Genomic DNA, 23180 nt, shown 5'->3' on the forward strand with positions numbered 1-23180 from the left:
CGCTTATGTTACTATTATAAAAATTATAAATAATTCTCTTATTGATTTACCATCTCCATCTAATATTTCATCATGATGAAATTTTGGATCTATTCTAGCTTTATGTTTAATTGTATTTCTATTCATCAAACTGTAAAAATAAAAGTTGTAGTTTACTCGAACGTATGTTACTGATAAACTATTGTATACTTTATCAGCAGATGATGAAATTGTAGATTCTTACACTTGTAACGTACAAAAAATTAATTTTAATATTTGAACATAAATCACTGTAAACTTGTTTTATAGCTTATTTTTTATAGTTATACTAGCTGACCCCGCAACGTTGTTTTGCGATATATGTTATTAACCCCTTAATCCCCGCCCTCCGTTATAACTTAGGGGTTTGAAAAATAGATGTTGGCCGATTCTTAGACCTACCCGATATGCGCACAAAATTTCATAAAAATCGGTCCAGCCATTTCAGAGGAGTATTGTAACTAACATTGTGACACCGCGTGAACAGACGCGTGACCGCGTCTTGGCACACGCAGTGTGGGACGTCCTCCGGCCCGTTGGACCGACGATCTACGTAAGATTGTCGGTGTAGCCTGGATGAGGATTGCGGAAAACCGGGATGTCTGGCGCGAACTTTGGCAGTGGACTGCCATAGGCTGAAGTGATGGTGATGTGATGATTGTGAGAAGAATTTTATGCATAAGAAGATTATACAAATTAAGTAAAGTATATATTTGTTTTGTGACATTTAATATTCAACTTAGTGAAACATTCGAATCGTAGTTACGTAAACGAAAAAAAAATATCCAGATTTAGACTGTCAGAGATTAAAACCTTGTAGAAATCTATCATAAACTAAATACGAGTGTGTCGTGAATTTTAGTATACTTGAATTGTAACTATTATATAATAAATGTTTGTGATTGCTTTTATTACATACTTACTCTTAATTAAGTTAGGTATATATCAATAATGAATAAATATGATAGTCATAGAATATACCAATGAATAGAAGAGATTTCGTGATTATAAATTTTGAATTTCACCCCTTCTCTCAGAAATACATTGAAACTTAGACTAAATAAATTTATCTTAGCGCGTAATATGAACTCAAATCGTACCATAAGTTTCATTCAAATTCATTTAAAAGTGTCGGTTTGATGCGTAGCTAAAGTATGAAAAAATACACTTTTAGACTTCAGTAAGTTAAATAAAAAGTGTGGGTGTTTTTTGTAATTTCTTTAGTGTACAGAATTTTCGTTTTCGGTGCGACAAAGCCAACCCTGCGGTCACCAACGTCCCGCCAGCCCAGCGTGGTGACTATGGGCAAAACACATGAGTTCGCGCCGTTTTTAACTCGAACTTGGGAAGGCCTATGTCCAGCCTTGGACTGTGATAGGCTGAAGTGATGACAGAATTTAACTTTTCACAGTTGTATAGCAACAATTATAAGTACATACAAATATAGGTGTATCTAACTATTGAAACATTTTTTTTAACATGAATCTTCTTTGTTGAAAATCAATTAATTTATTTGACAAAACAACAAAAGTATATAGCAATCAATATAAACATATTATATTTTACTTAAATTATACATCACTTTAGAATGTTAAATATTTTAAAATTATTCTTTGACAGACGACTCTTAGAGCAAAAGTAAATCAGTTCGAACCTAAGGTTTAGTAAATTTACTAAATTTTAAGTCTGTTGGTTTCTTGGAGAACGCTATGTAAATTTTAGATTTTAACGCACTTACTGGAAAAAACGTCGCGTTCTGTAGATTGTTTCTGTCGTTTTTTGTAATAAGAAATTCTAATATATTACAACTTGGTTTTACGTTTCCCTAATGAATTTTATAAAACATTTAATAGGTTTATATTACACGTATTTAAAAAAATTTGTAGAACTAATTTTAAATAACTAACGCTATTTCAAAAGACTATGATTATTGTATATTCCAGATTCTATTCGATTCTATTCTATACTATTTTATTCGATTTTATTTGATTCTATTCGAATCTATTCGATTCTACTCTATTTGATATTACTCGATTATATTATATTTTATTCGATTCTATTTGATTTTCTTCGATTCTATTCGATTCTATTCTATACTATTTTATTCGATTTTATTTGATTATATTCGAATCTATTCGATTCTACTCTATTTGATATTATTCAATTATATTATATTTTATTCCATTCTATTTGATTTTCTTTGATTCTATTCGATTCTATTTTATTCGATTTTATTTGATTCTATTCGAATCTATTCGATTCTACTCTATTTGATATTATTCGATTATATTATGTATATTTTATTCCATTCTATTTGATTTTCTTTGATTCTATTCGATTCTATTCTATTTGATATAATTCGATTATATTATATTTTATTCGATTCTATTTGATTTTTTTTTTGATTATATTCTATTCTATTCGTTTTTATTCAATTCTATTTATCTGAGATCATCTAGAAATCGTGGCACTCAGCTTGTAATAAAGAAAAGGTCCTAAATTTATAAAATTAGTGTTATCTAGTTTATTGAGAAACTTTACTGTAATATATTAAAAAGCTTTATAATACGACAAATAAACGTAAAACGTAGTCATAAACGTCAAAACGGTCAAAATCATACGAATCCGATAACTTTAATTTTAGACCAAAAACGCAGCGTTTTCACCGCGCAGTGTATTATTTCCGCATCGACGGCGCTCGCGACTGAATTTCCAACGAAGCAGCCAGAAGGGTACGCTTGCTCGTGGCAGCTTGTTTGAACAAAAGGGTTTTTTGAAAATACGCCTCCGTCCAACGGATCGTCTCGTTGACGTTCTGATTGGATTACGCGTTCCGAATCTAGATAACTTTGATTCGGTTGTTATTGGGAAATATTTTTCTCTCATTTTTTTTTTATTAATTTGAATGTCTTTATTTTGTCTGGTATTTTCAGAAATAGCTTCGTGTAAAACTTTTTTTAATTTTAGCGTATTGTTTTGGTTTTAAACTACAATGATATAATTGTGTTTACTGCCAAACGATAAAAAACCGACTTCAATTACATCGACAAGTAATACAACGTAGGTAGACGAAAAATCAAAGATCCACACTCCAAAGTTATACTCAAATCTCGATGAAATTTAAATGTAATCACATTAAAAACATCGGCTTTCGATTAAATTGAAAATTGTCAAAATCGGTGCACCCTGTAAAAAGTTATGCGGATTTGAGAGTTTCCCTCGATTTCTCTGTGATCTCATCATCAGATCCTGGTTACCTTATCATGGTACCACACTTAAGATATCCCCTTTCAAAAAATAAATAAATATTAAAATCGGTTCATAAACGACGAAGTTATCGACGAGATTAGTCGAATTGAGTGACTTTCTCCTTTTTTGAAGTCTGTTAAAAAGAACAAAAAGAAAAGCAATTTCTGATTCTTTTTTAAAAATTCTTCTTTAATGATTCTGGCCCTCTACTCTGTAATTTATAACAAATAAAATAACAGAACTACATTAGTAGGTATTATATTATTAGGAAATATAAATAATAATTATTATTATATAAGAAGAAAATATTATAGTTGTTATAATATTTTGCTTGACGAGATTAATAAAACTATTACATAGATAATATATTTTTCAATTATTTCATTACTAACTATTTCATTACTATTTAAAGTTATAAATTAATAACTATTTCATTACTATTTAAAGTTCAATTAATAGTGTCTTAAGGTGTTATCATGTAATTGTATTAACATAAATTTATAATAACAGAGCGAAATAATCGTAGTAGCGGCAAAGCTCTTTAATAAAGAAAAAAAAAAATAACATTATAATTCTTAAGCCACCATAAATTTAATAACTATTAAACTTCCTATTTCATTTGTTATATTAACTAAAATTATATAAATTTATGGATGTCATAATTTAAAAATCGAAATATAACCGAAATTTAAAGCGACATCATTGCCAGAAATCTAAATTATGACGCAGAATGCAACAATTTCACGTAACCGTTGCTCGCATCCGAATATTACTTCCACTATGTATTTAAATACGAAATTGCCACTGAATAATGCGAACAATAGTCGTTACGTGTAACACAATGAAGGGTCCCGGAGACCTATTCTGAAAATTAAAAACGAAATTCGCATCGGAATCGAATTCCGCACGAGTGACCGTCGAAAATGGAAACTTAACAACCGCGGTAAATAACCACAAATCACCGCTTCCTAACACCCGAGGCGAGATTTAAATTCACGCGAATGTTGCCATCGGTTTTTATTATGAGTTTCCATTTTGTTCTACGTCTTTACTGTCGGATTAGGTGAGACTAATTAATATAGAAAACATTTCGTTTAATTTCTTAGGGTATTATATATTTTATCAATGCTTGTCTTAACAAATAAAAAATTGCACTTAAGTACGGTTTATTTATTTATTGATTAATAAAATTTCAAATATTTACGATATAAATCATGTCCAGTTCAAATGTTTGTCATGTGCGGGGATCGAACCTGCAACCGTCAGCGCAACAGCCCTAAACCAGTGCTGCGACCGTTGCGCCAACGCCGTCATACAAATATGCAAAAAATATGCAGTCAGCATATTTCACAATGAAATCCTAGGCATTCGTTGCATCAAAAAATGAATATAATGCTATATAAGTCAAGAAAGTTTTTTTGAAATTAAAATTTGAATTGAATACAAAGACAAATAATTTTTCTTCAACTCTTCAACTCACGCTTATAAGAACTAAGCAAAAAAAATATTATTCAATAATTCCAGACTGTCGACAAAATGTCAGCGGATCACTCTTGAGATTTTATCACAATTGAACTTCTTTTTAATATAAGTTAATAGGTATTCGTGTTAAAAGTTAAACATATATATGTGTAAGCTACGACCATCTGAAGAAGGTAATGGAAACAATACATATATACTCATCAAATTCAACATACGACCGTAACATGCATTACGGTACACTGAATCAAAAAGACAGAGGGACGGAGCAATGATGTGTTATTATTTTTAAATTCATACACCGTGCGTTTTTGGCCAGGAATATTTTCCTTTTTTTTAATCTACAACGAAACAAAACCTTTATGGTTTTAAAAATATAGATTATATTCGCATTTAAGTTAGAATGTCTGTGCTAATGACGTCATTGTTGCACTTGATCGTGAGTATCGCGCGGTCGGCGCGTATCGAATTAGTGGTTTTTAGAATTTGAATTATGAAACGAATTCTCTTTAGGCCGTAACGAATTGACATCTTTTGTGATGACTGAATAAGCATTGAGTATTAAAGAGCTGTGGATAATTTAGTTTATTTTATTATCTTGTAGGAATTAAATTATTATTTTAATATTTATAAATCGTATTTTGAATATAAGTAAGTATGTTTGTTATAAAATACGATGTATGGAATGTATAAAAGTGTGTATTAAAATTATACTACTATTTTAATAGTATAATATGTTCTTTATACATATACAAATTTTATTTTATTGCTGATTTTTTTTTTGTCGTACTTACTACTTCTTGACTTTTGTAGAATCTACACTTCTTATAGATCTGCATATCTGTTTTTCTTTACTCCAATAACGTGAAATGATTACTGCACTACGACATAAATAAAAATTAAATAATAATAAGAATTCTAAAAAAAGCGTTGTTGTGCACACACACACATCTTGTTTTACATTACCATTTTCTTATGCAAATGGGACATAACAATACCTGTATATTTTCCGAAACTGAACTCCAGACCCCCGCGGTGCTGGTCTATGGCTGTGCGGATGTGACGTCAATGGATGGGACCTATCTTCCGGCGCGCGCGCTTCCGCTGTCTAATGTCGCTCACATCCGAATGTGATTTGGCGGCTATTTGGAAAATATTGCGGTTAATGGACGCCTGTAATGTGTTTTTCGTTATGTTTTTGATAGAATAATTATCTACTAGATAACGTTGAAGAACATGACTTTACACATGACGTCACTGTGAACACTTTTGATTCTATGATTCTACGGGACTTATTACGCTATTTTTAGCGTCGTTTTAGGCACTATGGCCACCATCGGGAGTTCCAAAATAAAAATAATAAGTCCCGTGGAATACAAAGGCTACTAATGATTTATACCTGAAAAGGGATATTAATCACATGTGTCGTTGGTTATTATAAGTTCCCAATATTTTGCAAGCATCATGGTCACATAGCTGAGTGACTTTACAGTCAATTTTGGTCGTACAATTGATAATTCAGTGTCAATATTTATTTTATACTAGCTGACCCGGCGAACTTCGTATCGCCTAACAGTCGATTCTTTAATTTTATTATTTTTTTTTTTGAATTTTTTTCTCCGTAAAAACCATCCTCGTATTTCAAGGAATATTTTAAAAAAAGAATTAGCGAAATCGGTCCAACCGTTCTCGAGTTTTGCGCTTAGCAACACATTCAGCGAATCATTTTTATATTATAGATAAATTAATGATCCTTATATTATGTATATAAAAACGATTAAATGAAGTTAGTAGTACATAACTAAGAAAAATTCGTCAAAATGAGTCATCGAGATGGGTGGTCGTAACTCATATCAAAATTGTGCATAAATATGTTAAGAAATTTCCAAAAAAAGTATGTTGTAAGGTGAGGAGGCACGGCAGGATATATCTTGCTCAAAATCTGATGCAGCCCGTCTGGGGAAGTATCTCAAACATACAGAACATCACAGCTAAACAGCACTACTCTTAAGTAACCAGGTGTTCCTGAGGTGAGGAAGGTATGCTTCTAGTGATGCAGGCGTCATGTGGCTCACCATTATGGGTCGCTTATTTCCCGATCTAGTTGTATAAAATATTCTTGTCTTATGAACTAATGGTTAACTACAATAACATATCATATCGAACTCATTGCATATTAATATAATATTGTTTGTATAATTAATTTACGATATAACATAACAAAAGACATCACACATAACACAGACATAATGGGATGAACTTGTCAACAAACAGGCTTAGCTGTTCGACGTAGTTCATTAAGCAACAGTTTAAGATGTTAAATAAACATAGGAAATATTATTGAATAAATGGTCGGTTTCATGCGGTATATACCAAATATATAGTTTTTTTTTTGTATAAAAAATATAATAAGACTGAAGAAGAGAATATTTAATTTCAATCGAAATTGGATTTGCATCGAAAATTGATTAGTTAAAAAATATACTTATCTTTTATTCTTTTACTCTCACTCATATAATTATTAATGTTTTTAGTGGCCAAAAGGAGAAAACATTTCATTTTCTAAGCTTTTCAATTTATTCATAAATTATGGATGAGATATATATCCAAAACAAAACCGCTACAAAAACGAGGCAAAATTATAAAATAAAATTTCAAACAATATTCAGTACCTAATCTTTTGTATAAAACTATCCAAACAACCCTAGTAGATTAAGAACGCTAATCAGCGAGGGTGCAAAATATCCCGAACCCTACCCGGCCGGCCCAGCCGAGGGCCAAGTGTTAAAAACGCAATGAGATTCAACTTTTCATATCGTGCACGTACATAAATGAATATTGTGGAAAAATCTACCTTAATGTTTTAACAACAAGTCGTTAAGTAAATTTTTGAGCAGTAAAATAAAGTTTGTCGTGTAAAATAATTCGTAACGCCTTCAATGTGTTATATCATTCATACAGAATATAAATACATATTTTCATTTGCGTCATTATAGCGATGTGTAAGGGGTACAGGAACATTTATGACAGCGTTTTAAGAGTTATAAATAATCGAGGGTGGGTTTAACAATTGCTAACGTTCATTTATGAATTTTTAAACATATATTACTTACTCGTAATTGAAATTTATAGGAGTTAAGTGGATTTTTTAAGCAAATCGCAGCAGTATAATTAAATGACGTTGTATCAAATAAAATAAAAAAAATAATAAACTATTTCTATAAAACTTGTGACAAATTTTTAAATACGAAATTTTAAATTAAAAATATTTTTAATTCCACATAATCACAAAAGTATCTTTTAATTACTTATTTTATTTTCGTAGTTTATTTGTATTGAATGTAATTTTTAATATCCAGAAGTAGCAGCTTAAAAGATATTATAATTATTTTACCATATCTACTATCTAATGACGACTACCAATCGGATTAGATGATACAGGTATCAATGAATGACACGAAGTGATTTTGAAGTATTTTTAACAACCATATTTGTAGTTATTAAAGTAATTGTAGTTATTACATTACATTGTATTTCATATCATTCATTTTTTTAGTTGAAAAAGTGCCAAAAATATCAATAGTTTTCATTTTTGAAGTGAAACATCTTTAGGCGCATGAGGGTGAAATTTTTACGGATGAAACACAGTAATAATAATATTAGCGTCACGAAGTGGTGCAACGTTTTTGTCGAATAACAGAGCCACCTAGCGTGTACTATAGAAACTACAAAGGTTGTTACATTAATATCGATAGTAATATATTGCAAACTAACCAAATGGCGCTGGAACGGAAATCTAAAGCTTTAGATTTGTATAAATATAAACGGGACTTTAAAATTAGTTTGAAAAAAGAAGTTTCACCTCTGACATGTGTACTTTGTACGCACGCTCTTTTTTATTTTATGACGAGTACAAATAAATATTTAACAAGTTATACTGTATTTTAAAATCTACTACTACTGGTAGAACCTGCCAGTTACTACAGTACCTTCATGTTTATTTAAATTTAAAATATACATTTATACATATTTCGGTAATAATTTAAATTCTTCCCAGTCGGGATGTCTAGTCTATTTGAATGACAATGCCAAGGGGTAGGCGAGTTAGATTGTATGTATGTACTTATGTATGTCATGAACATCCGAAGGGTGAGTTTTAGAAATGTAGCGTGAAGTATTTTGAGAACTTTTCAAGAGGGGTCATTAGGGTTGAAAATTTGGATATAAAGTTTTTATATGCGTATTTAAGGATTTTTTTATTAGTTATTTCTTTCACTTCCCTAAGTTGCTTAATTACGATCCCTATAGTTGTATAATACTATATTATATATTATAGGATCTTACTCCACTTTGATATTTGCTTTATCTACACTAACAACCCTGCTGTTTCACCGATGTTGATTTAAGGAAAAAAATAGGCTTTTTTCTTCTTAAAGCATAACCTTCCTTTCTAAATGGGCTATCCGACTCAGACGAATTTTTCAATTGAAACCAGTAGATCCAAAGCTTAGCGCGCTTATACAAACCTTTTCAGGTTTATTATATTAATATATGTAGATTAGTATAGATTAATAAATATAAAACATACAAATAAGATAAATTAAGTAACTGTTTGTAATGTTAAAATAACTGCTTTTTACTAAATGTATATTGATTACACGTTACATATACCAAAATAACACTTTTTACGATTTTTGTCTATCTGTTTGTTCGAGCTAATCTCTGAAACGGCTGGACCAATTTTGACGGAAATGTTACTGACAGATAGCTGATGTAGTAAGACGTAACTTAGGCTACTTTTATTTTAGAAATTTATATTTTATAACTCTGCGAGCTTTACAATAACTTTTTTGTTAAATTCCACATGGACGAAGTCGCGGGCACAGCTAGTATTTATATAATATACTAATTCTGACTAGATTGACAGAATAATCTGGAATGATTCAGTAAGACCAATTGTATGGGCGTTTTTTTTTGTTCATTTGTCACTTGTTCTACGTTTAAGTAGCTTGATATTTTTTCCTTAGTTTACACAACATAAATTTCTGAACGCAAGCGTAAATATTTGACAACCAATATATAATAATCTTTTTTCACTACTGACATTATTCTACTTTTTCAAAGTCTAAAATATGCCATTATCCGAATATTGTGGATATGTATCTTATTGATACGACACCTTTATTTAAATACATTCTTTAATTTGAGGGCAGAGTTTACCGTATCGACGAGATGAAATGTTTGACAGTTATGAAACCCATGAACATTTTGTGTTGGAATTTCTTTTTTTTCTGCTAATTTACCAATGTTTTTAAATAGTTATTCTGCTCGGGATGGAGACAAATACAAAAAATAATAAACCATGAAAAACAGTACAGCCGTCCTCGAGTTACAAGTGTTTGAACAAATCTGACTTTTTTATATATTACAAAGCTTCACAAACTTATTTTGCCTACTGCCCACTTAGAGAATAAATTATTTTATAGTGCCCTCATTTTTTCACTGACTTAAAAACCACTATAACTTCAAATTAAATTAATTATTGCGAGCTATATTAGCGGAAATTAAACATTAATTCTAAACGAGACTTTTACTATAACCCGCAAGAGTTAACTTGAAACCTGAGAGCAGTAGGTAGTACACAGCGGCGCTCAGGTCTCATGTCAACTCTTACGTGCTAGACCTCCCAACGAGAATGATTATTGAAACGCAACTTTATAGTATTTAGACAGAGTATATTTTATTCAAAATTATACAAACATCATCGATTCTAATATAAAAACTAATATGAAATATGATTAAATCCCAAGCCTCTACACAACGCCACCATTTTTTTTCTGAGTCTCTTACCGCCCCCTTTTAGGCCTGCAGCGCCCACAAGGGGGCTTTATCGCTCACTTTGGGAAAGGCTGATATATTAAGATATTACAAAGCTAAAGAGTTTGTTAGGCTATACAATATTTTAGTTACTTCCTTAAATAAAAACGGGTGAAACCAAGTACAAAGTACAGCTAGTATTAAAAACAAAGTTACTTGATAGTATCTACATTATTATGATAGTACCATGTAGAGCCTCTACGAACTAACAGCTAACGGGTTAAACGTTTCATTATAACTTTTTACTTTGAAATGTCTGGAAAAACATAACTCTAATAGAAACTTCTACTCTAGTAGTAGATAAATCTATCATCAGACGGACATTTGAACCCCTCTTGACACAAAAGTTCATCAAAAGCAGAAGAGATGACTGGCCGTTAGCGCGGGTTCGTTTCCGTATTGCCACGTGGCCGTTTTAAAATATACTTTAACAAGGGTTCCATTTTATTTAATCTGCTTGAAAATCGATTTGTTCATTATAAATAACGATAGGCGGAAGTAATTTAAATGAAGGAAAAATTCATTAAAAAGCACTGCATATGTTACTGGTAACTAGCACTAAAATGACTGCAGCAATGTGTGTCTTACTTCTAAACAAATCCATATCACTGTGTTTAAGAAAGTGATGGAAGAATGATTGATTTATTTATTCAGCATGATGCAATTTACTGCTGGACATAGGGATATATACACATACACATATCCTGCTCAACGTTTCAAGGGGTATCTTGACCTTAAAGAAGATCACAGCTAAATAATACTACTTTCGAGCAGTGTTGTGCTCCTGTGGTGAGTGAGGTGACCAGAAATCCTTGGAAGTGTTGGCAACGCGCTTGCGATGCTTCTGGCATAGCGCGGGTCCATATGCTACGGTAATCATCATCAAGTTCGCCGTATGCTTTTTGCAAATATATTTTGATCGCCATCAGATGTATATAATAGCTACCGCAATCGACAGCTTTACTTGCTCTTCGAGGCACGGTTGAAGAATGATCCAATGACTATTCTGGATTCTAGAACTTTTATCGAAATATGTAGATCACTACCTAGCAAGACAAGAATTTTACGCAAATTATCATTTAAAAAGTAAATAGTCCTCGCGTAGGTTTTAATTTGCTACCGTCGGCTGTGTGCTCACGTATCGTAGGTATTTAGTATTATTTGGTATTTCTAAGACACATTAAAAATTTATAACTTTTTCGTTCTATACGACAACATTTATAACGTTGTTTGTATATTTTATTGGATATCTATACTAATATTATAAAGAGGTAGAGTTAGAGTTCTTCTGAGAGGTAAACTTTGTTTGTATTTTTTTTTTATGTCACTAGGTCGGCAAACAAGCGTACGGCTCACCTGATGGTAAGCGATTACCGTAGCTTATATATATCTGCAACACCAGAAGCATCGCAAGCGCGTTACCGACCCAATCCCCAATACCCCCAGTAGCTTGTAGAGGGTAGTCTTCGCAAATACTGATCCGATCATAAAAATTCTTTCATTAACAGAAAGCTAGTACCTTAATATCTATGATGAGTAAAAGCAAAATAAAACCTTGGTATTAGCCTTATACTGGACTAAGAAATAAATAATCCATGCTGAGAAAACCCGTATTATTTCTATTGTGAATAATAACCTTGAAATAAGGTGTAACTATTACGATAATAAATAATAATTCTTCCAAATTTAAGACTTTTACCACTTTAGTTCTAAAATATTATTTTGTAATTACCTACATTAAATACATTATATGCGTAAATATCGTAAATAAGTATATACTTGTATATAAAAATTATAAAATATAATCACGTAATCCTAGAATAGTTTGGGTCCTCAAAGCGACCCTAGTAAGTACACCTATACTAAGTTCCTGCTGTCCGTTTCTCAATCTCTCTGAAATGACGTGTTACTTTTGAACCGTATTAATACCACATTTGTCAAATATTATACTTGGCCCAAGCTCGTTATTAGGTTATGGTATTTGCATATTCCATATCCCACGAACGATTTTACAAATTGGATAGAAATATGAAGGCTTAATACCTAAATTATGATTCGAACGTACTTCTTGGAGCCTACTTGAATAAATCAATTTATCGATTTTGTTTTTAATGGACTACGAGAAAAGATGGAGGTCTTCAATCCGATTGTATATTTTTTAAGCTAACAGTATTATCGTAGAAGTACTAAAACAATTAGAAACCCCAATCAAAAGTCGTAGATACTATCCTTCTAGATAGGTTAGTAAAATTCGATTTCTGATACGTAGTTCACTTTGTTGTTACCTAAATGTGACTTGTAAAATTCCTTTATTTTAGAATATCATCATCTACATTGAATTAAATTATATTTCGTTTGTCATTTGTTATGACTTTGTTTGTTACAATTGATTTATTGATTATTGTTTTTTTTTTTTTTAATCAAGTTTAAGGGCTTTATCGCAAGAGGGATTATGTCGCCCTGGTTAAGAGACGTAGTTTAATTATTACATATTCACAACTTAAGTTCTCCTATCCACTAACTTATATAAAATTCGGGCCAAGTCTGAGAGTGGGTCAGCCAGGATGGTATTACATTTTCCCAACTCATTAATAAAAGGACATGTATCTCTGATGTCCTTGTTCCGGGTACATTCCATCAATATGTGGTAAAAGTCGATTATTGAATTGTCTTCAATAAAAACCTCGTTTCAACAATAATGCACATATCAATAAAGCTTTTGTCGAAATGTTCACAGTTTATTTATATAGCCAAAAAATGACACCTTGTGTATTCCCTAACAAAACTACACGAAAACAATTGTACCCTTTTTACTGTGGGTAGATTACATAAAACATTTCGTGCTACAACACTAGCTTTTCAATAAAATATTAAAACAAAAATTAAAAAAAAATGTACTGAGTTCTTACAGACTAATCCGTCGCTAAAAAATGGACAAGAAATCTTTTCATTTCGTACAATAATACCGGAGTGGAAACAGAATGGAAAAAAAAGTACAATGCGATTGAAAAGCAGTGGAGCGAGCGACGCCGCGCGATGAGCATTGTATTATACAGGCATTATGACTATTCTTTGTTATTAAAATGGTAGTATTATAGGGCAATGATGGAAAATGACGGAATTTACTATGTGAAAATTGTGAAGAATTGTTGTGGGGGCATGGGTTCTTTTTATAATAACCAACGTACTAGGCTTTTAGTTTTAGTTAGATTTATGTATTTTGTTATGTAGCATGTTTGCTTTTGATGATTAAAACTTTAGTTATATATAATATTTAGATGATTGTTTTAAGCTAATCGCGCAAAATGATGTTTCTTACTAAATATATAAATGTATTTACGTGTATCTGCATGATTTAGCCAAATTATTCTAAAAGTCATTCAACTAGATAAAATTTTGATACGCAATGTTTAATCAATCAAATCTAAAACTTATAAAATAAACAAAAATAATAAATGACTGAATGATATACTAGTTTTAATGATATACTAATAATTTGTACTTTTTATTTGCAATTTACATTAACAAATATATTCTAAAAACGAATCTAACACAGACATAATGTTACATCCTATAACATTTTCACCATCAGAGTGAATGTGCGTGTATTATTTATAACACATCAATATGGCTTGTGTGTAATAAAATAATTAAGTCAATACCACACACTGCTGTCAACGGAATCGAAGCAGATGCGCGTTACGATGATCCGATTTGTGTACACACTTCATTGCACTTGTGCGCAATTATTCACAGAACTTACGAAATGTATAATAAATTTATAAATGCACAAGTTGCTCTATGCGGTTTTGTCCATGTTTATTGTTCTGTCTTACGAGTTGCAGTTTTCGCAATGATTTTATAAGTACAAAAGTGTTTGAACTAATTTCAATATTAACTACATAACAATAAATACTACTTGCTTTATATTCCTTATATAGATGTTTTTCGTCATTATTTCATACAAATCTTAGTACTTTTTTATGTTTTTAAAGAGTATACAAATACAATAAATTAATCGATTTGTCTATTGTATTTTTTATTATTTAAGTGATAAAAAACTAAAGTCCATCTCGTCAATCATCGGCTACCATAGCCTACGGCCGCCAACAACACCAGAACACATTCGCGTTCATAGTGTACTATAACCTACACAGAAATAAAATTACTTATTAGATGGGTTTCGTCAATGACTTCAAATAATAATGCGTAATAATTTTCTTTAAAATATGTTTATATTTTAAATCATATAGGTATAGTCTCATAGTCAGTATGTATGCATTGACTAAAATAAGAGTAATAAATAGACAGAGCGTGTCTTTTGAAACCAACGGTTATGGATTGAAATCAGAAGAAGAAAAAAAAGTGTAAGTAATGAAGTATCTTGCAGGAAAAATACTTACACGTATATATTAATCTGTAATGAGCATGGTAAACTAAGATGCTAGGAGAACCTTCACGGTTTGTTATACCGTATACTAAGTACCTAAAGTGTAAAAAAACTGACTGCATTCAATAAAAATTATGGTCATCCATATCCTATACCTATCCTTTCCTTTGTAGTTATAATAAAAATAATAATAACTATAAAAACATATTTAAAAAATTCTTTTTAGACCAACTTAAAGAGAGAGATTGACATGACCGCATTTATTATTTTTATTATGATTATTACTATTTTTTAACCACTTAATGTAATTTTTTTTCTTTCCAATTATATTCACATGTATAATAATCTATATTTGTATAGCTTTATATCATATTTTTATGTTAGTATATAATATCGTATGTACTTTAGTATTATTACGTTAGAAACACAGTGCACTGTTAAAGTATTCATTGTTTTTGCAGCACTGTTTAACACATAAATTGTATCTTTTTTTTCTTCTGTAAATAAATAAATAAATAGTTAAAGTACATTTTAATTACCAAAATTAAATAACTTAACGCATATTACTATCGCATGCTAAACGTTATAATTATATGAAAAGAAAAACAGGAAAATATGTATAAACTAACAACTGCGCCCGTGACTTAGTCCACGTGGAATTTAAAAATCATTATTGTTCAGTTACAAAATAAATAAATTTCTAAAATAAAAGTAGCCTATGTTACTTCTTATTATATCAGCTATTTGTCAGTAAAAGTCCCGTCAAAATCGGTACTGCCATTTCGGAGATTAGCCGGAACAAACAGACAGACAGACAGACTAAAATTGTAAAAAATGATATTTTGGTATATATACCGTGTATACATCCATTTGCAATTACTAAAAAGCGGTTATTTTAATAAATAATAACAGACACTCTAATTTTATTTATTTGTATAGATATAAAATTTGATCATTTTAACTTTAGTATGCTAAACGCTAATTTATAGTAAGTGCTACGAAACCACCCTATAATTAAGTTAAAAACATGCGTTCCTTATCCGCATTACTATCCATGAAATATCCCTAACCTCCATATCCGAATAAGAGAAAAAGTGATGTTTACATTATTTTATTTATTTAAAGTTATCGGTTAAAGTCATTTGATTATCTCTGTAAATGAATGCCTTCGACATTGAGTTTAAGCTTACGACTCATACAAAACAAAATAATAATATGCAAAAACTAATGAACAAAGTAATCACTCATTCACTTCAGCCTATCGTAGTGCCCTGCTGGACATAGGCCTCCCCGAGTTCGCGCCAGACATCCCAGTTTTCCGCAATCCTCATCCAGCCTACACCGGCAATCATACGTAGATCGTCAGTCTAATATAATAAGCAATTATCACAGTATCTAAATGTAATTTGTACGATTTTTTTTGTTACTCACACATTAGGAAATTCTAAACATTTTTTTTTAAATTCATATTAAAAATCGACCGAATCGATATTTCGATCTAGCGGATACATCGTCCTATAGCTTAATTGGCTAGAGCGCCGACACGGTCAGTCGGAGATGCAGCAGGTTCGATCCCCGCTGGAACGGTCGATCTTTGATATGATGTTAAAAAATGTTTAGAATCTAAATGTACTCTACATTAGTTTGACCTGTATCAATTCAAACCACCCATGAATGACACAAAATGATGCCATATAACAAAGAATTGAATCTAATACAAAATGAACTTTAATATAACTTACTTTTTTACACAACTACGTCGACAAACAAGCATACGGATCACCTGATTGTAAGCGATTACCGTAGCTTATAGATGCCTGCAACATCAGAAGCATCAGAGGCGCGTTGCCGACCCAACCCCCAATCCCCCAGGAGCTCTGGTCACCTTACTCGCCGCAGGAACACAACACTGCTTGAAGGCAGTATTATTTAGCTGTGATCTTCTGTAAGGTCGAGATACTTCCCCAGTCGGGTAGCTCCAGATTATGAGCAGAATATATCCTGCTTTGCCCTACTTCAGTTAAGTTGTAAATCGTAATACTTAAAGCTCTATTTATGTATATTAAAAAGTCTATTTCCTTAGAAAGACTAAATAATAACTATCACTGTTTTTATAAAACTATATGTAAAAACAAAGCGTCATTAATTTAAACAATAAATTGATGAACCTATTAATTTAAATATTGATCTTTATTAATTATACGACATGGTTGTAAAAAAGGTGCACAGAGATAAAAAGCAAAAACACTCTTTCCCAAGAGTACTAACAAGCATCCTTAATTAGGAGCTGAAGTACCTAATTAACATACTTCATTATTAATTAAATTATTTAAAAAGTAACGAAATATGAAAATAGTAATTTGTATCACATGTACCTACAATAACTAACCTACAATATATTGTTTTGTAATACTTCAAACAAATTTAGAAATTATGTTTTAAATAATAACGTCTCAGTAATTATGTTACAATGATTTTTTTTTTGGGTTGAAATCAATGAATTTCTCTTGAGTTAATAGTAATTAATTTCTAGAAAGTTCTAAGTATGAATGCAGGATTCAAAGTGCTCTATACCCGCCCTCGATTCCAGACTCTATCCAGATTCTGCTATTAACCTAAAATCTCGCAAGGGCCTTTCATCCGAACTCCAGAGTCTTACCGAATACCATCTGCATAGCAATCTTGAAAATGCATTTCCTCTGGGCGTGGTTTGATTCAGCCAATGTGCAGTCAGGCGATATATAGTGCATCCACTTTACTAGGATCTTCCACGTTTCCCTCTGTCCAGATAAAAATAGATGTAAAAGGAAAGTCGTCTCGTGTTTCCAAGGGCCAAGTTAAAATGGTTAGGTTTATAACTCCGCCCATCGGCACGCTTGGCCGATTTTCCCGCACGTTAGACAGAGATAGTATATTGAATTAGAAAGGAATAAAATCAGATTTTCTTAAAGATAGTTACGAGAAATACCATTGTTGGTATATAAGAAAGTTGACAATGTGTTTGTATGTAAATGAGACGGTTATTTACGATTGGTTCGCTGATTCCTCACGCAAATTGGTGTCGTCGTTGAAATATGTGAAAAGTTAGGCGGTTGAAGTGAAATTATTGTTCGTTACGAGCATTGAAAATAGCAAATATGTCGGCTTTTTTGGATTCGCAATTTATAATGAATTATGTAGCCATGCCTAGCAAATTATGTTCACATCGACACATTTGTTTACGTCATTACGTCACGCAATAGTGATTTCTTTACGTTCTTCAGTTGTTTCTAAAATTTAAATTGTATAATGTCTTTCAATAGACTATAATTTAATATTGGTGTGGATGAATAAAATATTAAATGATTTGTTTCAATGCAATGTAGACTTTTCAAACGTCTAAAGCTTATTGGTGACGTTATTTATAATTTAACACTACTTATTAGATTTTAAAAACTGCAAAACCTCTAACAATTTCACCAACTAACTTTTCTTGTAAAATGTAGAAAAGCTGAAAAAGAGTAATTGTTTATTTAACATAGTGAACATTAATATAATAACATATCATATACAATTTAAAAAAAACTGAGAAAAAAGTTTATATATAGCTTCATCATCATCATTACAGCCTATACGGTCCACTGCTGGACATAGGCCTTCACAAATTTCCGCCAAAAAATAGCTTAGCATATATAGCTTAGTAGCCCTATATATGTAGAGTTTAAAAATAAAAATAAAACTGGCAACTATATATTTATATATAAACTAATTTTACTTTGTTTTAATGTGTTATGTTGGGCACATACCTTTGCATATATATAAAATATGGAAAGAAATTAGTTATATACGTATAAAATTTTCAGACGTAGATGAGAGCACTCTCTCCATATATAAAACCATCGTAACTTGATGTAGGTTAGGCAGGAACACAAGCGATTTATAGTTTTAATAATCTACCTATATAGACTGTAATTAATTTAGTCTTTTTTTTTTATCCAATTAGGTCGGCAAACAAGCGTATGGTTCATCTGATGGTAAGCTATTACCGTAGTTTATAGACGCCTGCGACACCAAAAAAATCGCAAGCGCGTTGCCGACACAACCCCCTATCCCCCCTCCCCCAGGAGCTATGGTTACCTTACTCACCACTGGAAAACAAAACTGTTTGAAAGAAGTTCTATTCAGCTCTGATCTTCTGTAAGGTTTTTTAATTAATAATAATATTATTTATTTAGCAATATTGCAAAATTTCTGAGGAACACACACAGAAGGAAATATCCTGCTCAAAATCTGGAGCAGCCCGACTACTCGACCTTACAGAAGATCACAGCTAAATAATACTGTTTTCAAGCAATGTTGTGTTCCTGTTGGTGAGCAAGGTGACCAGCTCATTGGGGGAATTGGGGATAGGGTGGGCCATGCACTTGCGATGCTTCTATTGTTGCAGACGTCTATAAGCTACGGTAATCGCTTACCATCAGGTGAGCCGTACGCTTGTTTGCCGACCTAGTTATTTAAGTAAAAAAAGGTGCTGCCATTTTTAAAATATCTTCCCATTCTTAACACAAAGCCAAGCCTTTGGAATGCTTTAGCAGTGATAAAATTGATATGTGACTTAAAATTTAATTTGTTGTGGATGTAAAAACACAAGGTAGCTCGTGTTAATGTCTCTTGAACAAGTCGGTAATTAGTTGGTAAATAGGGCGAGATTTTCTTATACTAAGATCAATTGGATAAAATTTCCTGAGGAGTTTTCCCATAATTTTTTTCAGTTGCTCTGAAGTAAGTATGCAGTCACAGCTATCTGATATGCGTCTAAAAATCTTCATGTCATCAGCATAAAGAAGTATATATTCTCAAATACAATGTACACTTATATCATTCATAAAATTATTGAAAAGAACATAATTTTATTGGATTCTTACTTTATATTTATACTTTACTCGTATGTCATATTTTTAATAAAGCTTTACCAATTAACGTCGTTTATTTTGTTTCCTTTTTGTAACAATCAGTTGCATATAGCTATGAAAACTAAATAAAAATTTCGAAATATACTTTGTACGATGCTTTTGTGGTAAAATGTTTCTCAGTTTTTACGACGCGAGTGAAATACGGTTATGGGTATCACCCCATTCGCCCCCTTAAGGGACGTATGGAGATTTCGACCCTCTTAAATTGTAATATTTTAGTTGTAAAAATTGGGGAGTCACTGCTGTCTTATTCGCAAAGATCTGATTCTAAAAGAATTTTGAAATAAGGATTGTATACCAACTATCATAACTTCAAAATAAGCAAAAAACAACAGTCATAGATGGAGACGGTAACATTTTAAAACTAACTAGTTTATAGTACAATCTTTTCTTTTTAATTTAAACCACACTGAGTAACATTTTGAAGTAATTTACAATTTGACACTGTTTTTTTTTTTTAATTGTCGTTCTCTAAAACTCATGAATATTTTAGATCCTAATAAATAAATAAAATCGTTCAATAAACGTTTAAGAATCTTATGTAAAATCAAATAAAGTATTTCTTTATTCAAGAAGCTTCAAAAGCACTCTTGAATGATAATTTTACAAGGTATATAGTTTAACAATAATAGTTAAATGTCGATTCCAAATATAGATTCTGCTGAGAGGAATCAGCGAGAAACTCAGCAATCACTATTTTAAAAGTCGTACAATATATAAATTAGGTCATATCTCTTGCATGGAATCCAACTCTATAAAAGTCATACATGTTCTCGAAGTATAGAAGTTAATATTTTTATTTATATATAGCTTATCTTAACCAAAAAATTTTAAATTTTATTTTCATTTAATTAATTTTACATATAAATTTGAAACTAAATCTATAAAATCAAAATCATAAGTTTTTCATAATCGACAAACTAAAAGTATTACTTGAATACATCTATAATTCTATTTCTATTAGAAAAACCGTAAAGTTCAAGCGAATATTAACTTAGTATCTATAAACTTAATAGTACATAGATGCCAATATTCTTTGGAGTACATAAGAGCATGTATACGGATAACCGCACTAAATCTGACGGCGTGCTGGATCAGCCATTACTGCTAATGACTTCGCCACGGTACCTGCTTCCACTGCGATAGGGCTGAAATCATACGGAAAAATAATTTAAACTATATTTACAACTATTATCAAATATTTTTAAAACAAAATGTTAAAACTAAAATCAAACACGTTTGATCTATATACATTTATTTATTCTGTGTCAATCATAAAATTTTGTCGAATTTAGTAACATATTTATACATCGGAATCTATTCACTAACTTTGCATACAGGAAATTGCAAAGTCAATACTAGCACACACACATATACAAAAAAAAACAGTGTAGAATGGAAAATCAACTCTACATTAACAAAATAAACTAAAAAGCTTGATGCATGTATATAAACGCCTCACGCACCAACTTTCCTACCTGTATCGAAGTTTAAAAAACAAACAAAACACAAGCACAAGCTTACATATATATAATATATAATATATATAATTACAAATGTATATATTATTTGCTATGAGCGGGGATCGTCAAAAATTAAAGATATATATATTACTTTCAAAGGTCTCTCAACCCTAAGTTGGAAGTCACTGCATCAATGCATTCAACATATTGCGAGCAAAACACTCACATAGAGTCTGATATGAATATCACTACGAAAGGTCTCCAGCATGTACATCTGATGTACTGTAACAGAATTTGCGTTACTATTTTGAATATTTACTACTAAATTGAATTAAATTTCGAATCCAGAGAGCTTAAGCGAAATTATTTAGGAGCTGACAAATTGACTTTAAAAAACAATGAGAAATACGTTTCTATTTTTGTAAATTTTGACGTAATAAAAATGAAATAATCAGTCTATAAATCATTTGTGACTTTTAGTAAATTTATATTAACATAACATAATAATTTGTAACTAGTATCACCAGTTTAACATAGGCGTAATACATTGAATAAAATATAATACATGGAATTAAGCTTAAGTGTATGAATAAAAAAAGAACAGGAATTGATAGGATATTTTTATTTTAATAATAATCGGATATATATTAAAATATACATAAACTACAAAAAAAAAATTCGTATCGTATAGCAGTTGCCGTTTTTCGAATTGAATACGACGTCCCGTAGACTGGCAGGCATTATCATTGCTATGTGCTACGAACTACGATACAGGTATTGCCTACATTAAGAAAAGACGACTGTGTGTGTAAATTAAAGATATTTGTTAATTTTAAAAGTGCATACATAAATTAATCATATATCAATACTCTATCCACCAGCCCTACGGCCACGATACTGCATCAATGCATTCGGCATATTGCGAGCAACACACAAACACGTAGAGGCTGGCATAAACATCGCTACGAGCTACGTCCTCGGCCGATGCCGTTGATTGGATTTATGCGCGCTGACGGGCTGATTTCGTCATCGTCTACCTACTTGTATAATTGAGTCCTCTCATATAAATTCTGATGCTTAATCGTGAAATGGACTTTGATATACATACAGACACATATTATACACACATACACATATTATGTAAGAAATACTTGTTAATTATAATTATGTCTAAGTACTTAGTTGTTCATACGTTGTATGAGTATCTAATGTATCCTCTCTCTAACTCTCTAAATCATTTTAAAATAGTTTTTATGAATGCTGTGCTAAATTTGAATTTTTGCACATTACTGATCGACGAACATTTTTTAAAGAACATATTATATCGAAATATGGCTAAAATTATTTAAAAACCGTCCGATATACCGTTATACATGGATACATTTTAAAAATACGGTTTTTTTAAAAAAAAGCCGATGCCCTCACAAAGGGTGTTCATAGGCCTAATGGGCGTAAAGTGTAAAATTCCGTGATCATATGCGCTTAGTTGGCGTGAAACGTGCCCACTGGGGGATAAGTGATGACCAGGAACCGGATATAAATTGGCTCCATTATTGTTACTATATTATCTACAACCATACCTGTTATATTACCGACGGTAGTCATTTTGAATAATTGTTATCATGCTTTAATTAGATGACTAAAAATTATTCGGTTGAATGGTTAATTATGTCAATATATATTGACATACTTTTTCGTATATTTATAATGTAAATACCTTCTTACGCTTATAAAGTATAGGTAATAAATTAA

General features: G+C 31.1%; 1 long non-coding RNA gene across 1 annotated transcript; it reads left to right on the forward strand.

Annotated features, from left to right (window-relative positions):
• LOC123662653 lies at positions 1-14000 on the forward strand. The gene is made up of 3 exons (XR_006744536.1): positions 1-112; positions 9528-9529; positions 13983-14000. It is a non-coding gene; the product is annotated as an uncharacterized LOC123662653 (long non-coding RNA).
• The last annotated feature ends 9180 nt before the right edge of the window (positions 14001-23180 follow it).

The sequence above is a fragment of the Melitaea cinxia genome, chromosome 19, assembly GCF_905220565.1.
Source record: "Melitaea cinxia chromosome 19, ilMelCinx1.1, whole genome shotgun sequence".
Classification (NCBI taxonomy): domain Eukaryota; kingdom Metazoa; phylum Arthropoda; class Insecta; order Lepidoptera; family Nymphalidae; genus Melitaea; species Melitaea cinxia.